Source organism: Lygodium microphyllum, chromosome 23 (genome assembly GCF_053477565.2).
Source record: "Lygodium microphyllum isolate KBCC chromosome 23, Lygodium_microphyllum_v1.1.10, whole genome shotgun sequence".
In the NCBI taxonomy this organism is placed as follows: domain Eukaryota; kingdom Viridiplantae; phylum Streptophyta; class Polypodiopsida; order Schizaeales; family Lygodiaceae; genus Lygodium; species Lygodium microphyllum.
Genome location: NC_141157.1, coordinates 47,864,766 through 47,872,047, shown reverse-complemented (window position 1 = coordinate 47,872,047; position 7,282 = coordinate 47,864,766). Strand labels below are relative to the sequence as shown.

Here is a 7,282-nt window from a genome sequence, read left to right as displayed (position 1 = left end):
GGCAGCCATGCCTTCGTTCCTCAAAGTATGCATTTGATTCTTTGCTTCCTCCTGGGTGATCAAGCCTTTTTCTATGCATTGTCCAGGCCCCATTGAGCTCCCCTTAAGCTTCAAGAGCTACCCTTAAAACCACTAATAATAGCAATAGTAGTAGCATGAATTGTGCTGCTTGCCTGTTGGTGTTGTCCCCTTTCCTAATCAATCTAGTGTGGTATCTAACACTCTCGACCACTTGGGAAACCTCTTCGACACGTCCTCAATATTGGACACTTGAGTTTTGGAGCTCCAAACTCCATTATTGTAGTATATCAATAGCAGACCTACTGTAACAAACTTGAGCCACTATCTTGTTAGAGATTATGACTTTCGTATTGTTGTACTGATGCTTGTATACTTACATATCAATGCCAGGTCATTACGGGATGCTATGTTGATGTCTTGGAATGCTTTTGGGACTGATTTGGGCTCAAAATAGCTCAAATTTTACTATCATTTAAGTCTAGTAATAACATGTAGCAAAGTTTTGCACAAGGAAGTCTTATGCCTGTTACCCTTGGATGTTGTTCAAATGCTTCATTCGGCCTATTAATATATGCCATTGATGGTCTGCACGTGGATATATTATTGAAAGATTTTGAGGTTAGTGACATTCATCTTGGCTGTGGCTACATGCCTATGTTACTTTAGCGGCTTATGTAGTTACAAGCTTGAAGACTTTGTTGGGTTTTATGCTCCCGACTTATGCTTAGTGTATCTTGCATGCTTGGATGGCCATGCACTTGATGTTCTAAGCTTGCATTGCTCATTTGGCATTTAGTTTTGTTCTAGTGGGAGTTACTTGTGCTACTTGGATACTTTGCATTTGAACAGAGCTTTGGGTTTATGTAGTTGAGCTTACTTCAATCAAACCATGGGACTCGGTTGAGTTATGTCTATGCTCTCTAGATGCTATTTGGATGCAGTTGTTGCTCATTCGATTCGTGCTTTGAGTTGGCATCTATCTATGGTCAAGTTGTGGTCAATGATGTGTTCATCCTACTTGGCTATGTATTAAGCTTCTTTACACTTGCTTAGTCAATTGTAAATCTAGTAGTTCTCTTGTGCTATGTTGGAGACCTACTATATACATGACAGTTATGCCTATTGGATGTATCTCTCTTTGACACATTGAGTTTAACAATTCTCAATACTGATTGCGTGCTCATTGATTACTAGTGGTTTGTTCATATCCCACTTCTTGCAAGATATACCTAGCAATTACAACTTGGATTTAATTAGTTGATTGCTCACACTCGGCTTTGGGTTTATTGCTTTGATTATTTTAGTTTGCTGTAATTATAGGTTTATGCATCATTTATGAGGGCAGATGCTTCGACTTGATTGTCATTCATTGGTTGTTAGTGTGGATAGCCCTACTCTTTGTAGTTTTTTCTCTATTAGACACTATCTTGGCTGTGCTTTTAAACTGAATCGCTATCATTTACATCAGCCAGTTTGGTTTGGATAGTGCTTTAACGTTACTCCATTATGGCTGGTGGATCGAATGATTGTGCTATCTTCAACGTTCACAAGTTGGATGGCACCAATTTCAGCTACACGAAGGTACAAATTTGGTAGGTTCTAGTGTAGAAATTGCAAATTAAGTGATAGAGACATGAGGGTGTCAGGCCTGAATGCATTGATGTAGATGATTAGGTTGAATTGGACGAGTTATGTAAATCTACAATCATTTTGTCACTCTCTAAGTAGGTCTACTATAATGTTATCTTTGATGGGGAGACTGCTTGGGAGTTACGGGATAAGATTCGTAATGTTTATGATAAGTAGAGCCCTCCCTCAGTATCCCTAGCAAGTCCAATGTGAAGATTGAAGAGATTAATGTCGGGCAGGTTGATTTTGATGATGATTCCATACTTACTACTTCTTCTCTTGATGTTTTGCAAGATACCTCATCCATCTACTATGGTCAATGTTGGCTAGTTAATTCAGGGGCTTCATACATTTGAACTAGCCACTACATTTGCAAACGAAGCTGAAACCAGTATCCCCAAAGTGCCCCACAACCTCCCTAGCAGCCCAAGAGGTTAAGTGGTTGTGTACCAAGGGAAATGGAAGCTTTGGCAATATTCCAAAACTCTATTCTTTGTAAAAGTTTCCTCGTGTAGAAGAGGAAATGCTTGGCTCCCTTGCCAAAGTCTCTAGTTCCTGAGGTAGACCTTGCAATTGAAGGGCTATGATAGAGAGGCATACCTTTGACATCTCACAACATCGATACATACTTGTGATGACGAGGACAATGGCTATGTAGATGTGGTTTCAAGCATCAACATTGGAACACGGCCATCTTACGCTAGGTGATGTGCCTATCGCACCGTACGTTCCTTGGACATCCCACATGCGGGCCAAGGCCATGGAGGTGTGGTGCGGTGGTAGAAAGGCTCCCCCGAGCACAGATTTCAGACCAGAAAGCTGCGTGTGGGGCACAGAGCGAACTATTCTTTCGCCTTTTACTAAAGAATACCGTGTGCCCAGCACAGCAAAGCAGCGTATCCATATTTTTGGAGCGGCCCCTCTCGCTAGCCAGAGGGGGCTCTTGCAACGCCGAATTTCTGACGATGGAAAACCCGTTTACTGTCTGCTCCCTTTCCGGTGCTGAAAGGACCACAAGGCTCGAGGCAAACACGTTCAAAGTACCAAGTGGCAGATTAATTTACCATAGTACAAAAATACAAAAATACAAAAATGCTTTAGTTGCATTGTCAAAATTATGATGTTTTGTACTTAAGGTGCTTGCTGTATTTTTAACATGCATTGTTTAGAATTATACCAAATACCTCCTTGGGTGTGATGGGGTTTAGATTAGTTTTTAGATCATGCTAATTCACTCTATTCTTTGATGGTTCTCTCATTTTAAGTATTCAATTATAGGTTGCCCCCAGAACATCCAAACAATTGGAGGGGAAATACGAGTTGATGAAGAAGCCTCAGAGGACCTTGGCAAAGAAGATTTGAGAGGAAATTATTACTGGAAGGGAATCCCTAGATGAGAAGTTCTTTCTCTTCCTTGATAACCTAAGCAAACTTATTTGACAATACTAGGAAAATTATTAATGCACAATTCAACACATGATATGCCATCTTTTTAATGTTATGCTTCCAAGAGAAATTGTAGAGCGTTAAGGAAAAATATGAGATTGAAAATGTTGTCATAGAGTCCAAGACTTTCATCCATGATTCATGCCAAGGAAGGGTCAACAAACAAAGGAGCATCGTAAATAAAAAGCTCAATAAACTTCTTGACGGTTGCAAAGTAACATTGGATTGTTCATTCTATAAATAGAAGTGTGAATGTTGTGAAAGTTCGTGTGTAGCTTGGCCTAGCAAGAAGAGCTAACAAACCTAGCTAAGCTTCCAAGAGGAGTTTTAGAGCTTTAAGAAAATGATGGATATTATACAATTGGTTATAGGGTCCAAGACTCTTATTTACCCTCCATATTGAGGATGAGTCAACAATCAGAGGAGGATTGTAAGAGAAGGCTATACAAGCTTCCTAAAGATTGTAGACCAACATAACATAGTTAATTTTGTAAATAGACGTGGGTTTTATGAATTCTATTTTGGGTTAGTGTGCTTCTTATCCTACTAGGGAGAGCCACCTACCCAATTAGACTTCACATATCATCACTCAACTACAAGAGAATTGAAGATGTTAAGCAACTAGCTATAAGTATTGAGAAGTTATTACTCCTTGAGGAGCAGAAGGCTATGATAAAGGAGCTTAACATAGCAAAAAAAAAAAAACATGTAAATATGATTTAAGAAGAGAATAAAAAGGACATCCCAAAGGCTATTGAGGCACTCACTCAGGCATATCTTCCCTCCTTTCCTATACTTGGCAAATAATTCATTCTAATAAATGGTGTTGAAAAATTCACAAGGCTTATTGAAGGATGATTCCATGGGTATTATTATGAACTCTTACGAAGAGCAAGACTTCTGTTGAGATGGCACGCTCAAAATGTGAAGGCATTGATGATGGAATACCTAGTTAGATAAGTTCACACATCTACACTTAGCACGTTAGTGATCATTATACTCTTCACATGGACACAACTTATCACGTACTATATTTGATTAGTTACATCTACCTACAATAGTATACTTATAGTGCCAATCGGTTTACAATTATGCACTACTTGACTTAGTAAGCCACTTTCCTTTATGTTGTAGCTTATCTATACTTTGTTTACATTGCATTGTAAGAGGAAGAAGGAAGAAAAACCAACAAGAAAATGTATTGGCCTCCATATTTGTTATTGTGTTCTTGAGTGAGCTTCCTCTTGGGTTTATCATGTGTTGGATGCATCAACTCAAGCAATTCCGCCCACCACGTTATCGTGATGCTATGTGGACACAGTGTGAAAAAGTTTGGAACGCATCATCATCCAACTTTCTTATTAATGTAGAGAGTCAATGTGATCTGAGTCATTAGTGCTAGTGTCCGTGGCATGGATTATCCATAAATACTAGATTTTTGGATAATTTTAGTCTATTTTTGATATTATTTATTGTAAAAATCCAAAAAGTTAGAAAAGCTTCTAGATGAGGATGGCATGCAAAAAAGCAAGTTACTTTTTTCAGCCAGTTATGGGATTTTCATAGAAAAGACAGATTGACAAAATCGCGTGCGTCGCGATCATTGTTGACAGGCTAAAAACTATAGTTTGAACTGGAAGAGGAAGGAGTGATATGGGAGATCTGTGACCAGGTGCCCTAGAGTTTTACCCCCCTTCTGGAGCCAACGAAGCCATCTGATTTGGGTTCCGATCAGCAGAGAGAAGGAGCTGTTATTTCTGATCCACGTTTTTGTTCTACAAGAGAGCTCCAGGAGATCTAATGCCTGGAGAGTGCTTTTGAGTAGTGCCAAACAAAGGATTTCAGGTTCTATCAATATACATATTGATTTGATTCATTGTGCTTTGTCATTATTGTGTTTACCTCTTGTGTATTCTTTATCTTCTCTACCCCTCCGACATTGGTGAACCCGACCTTTTGACAAAAACCCCTTCGACATTGGTGAATCCAACGTGAAAGGTCGTCAAAAGAAGGATAGACAAGTTGTGAGAACCTTTGAACACAATCTCTAGTGATGTTTTTCAACAACAGTTGGTGCAAAATATGAATATGCTTATGCAAGTACAACAACAATAACAAGTGATGCAAGCTTTTGCTTAAACAGAAAGTGTTGTGATGAATGCTTTGCAAGCAGTTGAGCATGAGGTGAAGTTATTCAATGGCAGGAATGTATCTACATATGTACATATCTATGCTCAAAAGATAGAATTCCTTGAAGTGGCTCAACTCACATGGAGCCGGTATTTTGTACGTGTTATTATACATGAACTGAAAGCATGGATTACATAATTATACTTGTAGGATGCTGACTGGGTAGCTTTCAAGAAGACACTCAGGGAAGAATTTTACATTGAAGATACTAGTTTAATTACACGCGAGACTTTTCAGGAGTGGGTTTTACAACCCAATAAGGGTCTTGTGGCTACAGAATTGTTAATAGAATTTGAAAGTTGATTTGAGCAGTTGGATCTTGCAGAACAGCAAGCTCTTGCAGGTCAGAAAATTGAGCTGTTTCTACATGCAGCTGATCTTGAGCTTCAAGAGAAGCTTGATGATTTGTTGGAGGATTAGACTACAGAGACAATTCTTGAAACAAAGTGAAGACATGTCAAGGAAGCTATTACTGCACTTGTGAAGAAGCATAGAAGAAGAGAAAGATTGCATGTCTCTAGCTTGCCCACTATTATTATAGGCAAGACAATTGATGTATCTAGTAAGCCACCTACTTCTGTGGCTAACCCTATGGCTGTGCCTGCTATTGTTCCCTCGGTTAGGGAAGATGTCTTAGATGAATTAGTCAAAGGCATGCGGGATCTTCAATTCAAGGTTGCAAAATTGGATGAAAAAGGGCAAGAGAAAAAGGGACGAGCAGTAGCCCCTAAGCCAGGAAAAAGATGTATGTGGTGTGATAGTTTGCAGCATGAGGGAAAGGATTGTGTTGCCTATTAGGAGGCATTGGCAAGACAGATCATCTTTTGGAAAGATGGCAAGATCCATGCACAAGAAATGGGATTGCCTCTTGCTTTGAATTTTGGAAAGGGAGGTATGTAGAAGTTGTTGGAAGACTTGACTGTTCGAAATGCTTATAAGGTGGTACATGCTTCTACTTTTGGTCTGCAGTTCGATAGAATGCATGACCAAGTGATGGTTGGGTCCAAAGGCTGAAATATGGACACATGCTTTATATGCAACTAAAAAGAGAAAGGCCAGTGATAGTGAAATGTCTCATGCAGGGCAAGACATTCACGGCATAACTAGTTGGGAATCACCCGTAGATGCATATTCAGTGTATGCATATTTAGTAAAAGTATAAAACACAGATGTACTTGTGGAAGAAAAACGAAAGAGAGATGAAGATATTGCAGGGACATCTAAAAGAGTGACAAGAAGAAGTGTGGATTAGTCTAAAGCTACAAATCAGCCACCTCCCAAGCATGTTATGGAAGAGGTCAGTTAGGAGCAAAAACATGATAGCAAACAAGAGAGCGAAAGGAAGGGCAAGCAGCCTGGATATAAGTTGCAATCTGACATTGAGATAACCACAGATCTTAAGAAGGTTCTTGAAGAACGTATCTTAAATAGTTGGGTGAAATTCACATTGGGAGAGGTGCTTGGCATCACCAAGCGAGAATTTCATGATGAGATCATTGATATAATTAAGAGGAAGTGTCATTTTCTTGGTAATACCACTAGTACATTGTTGCAATTTGAAGAGGAAACTGGTTTGTTGGGTATTCGGGCTGAATATGAGCATGAAGTAAGTATTGGATTATCTATACAAGATGCTTCTACTAATCAATGGTGGACAGCATGTGGAAAAGAGAAGAAAGTGGTTGAAATTGCCTTGTCTTGTAGCAATATGCATGGTGGAGTAAGGCAGATGCAACAATATGGGAAAGAGACTCTAGGATTTATTCCTCGCAGTCACTACACAAGAAATCACTAGGCTAGGGCTACGGGCTAGGGCTACCACTAAAACGGTAGTGAAAATAGGAGAACGTGAAACTCCTTGTGTTGCTTTACTTGACCATGGGTCTGAGATAAATGTCATTGAGCATAGATTGTATGAAAATGGTGCATGGCCTGTACGGATGTTGGCTAGGCATGGAAAGGCATTTGCATTTAAACCAAGTGAAATAGGTTGTGT

At 39.5% G+C, this 7,282-nt stretch overlaps 1 pseudogene; it reads left to right on the top strand.

The window, feature by feature from the left end:
• Positions 1 to 2,467: 2,467 nt before the first annotated feature.
• On the top strand, positions 2,468 to 2,579 carry LOC148016145 (U5 spliceosomal RNA; annotated as a pseudogene).
• The last annotated feature ends 4,703 nt before the right edge of the window (positions 2,580 to 7,282 follow it).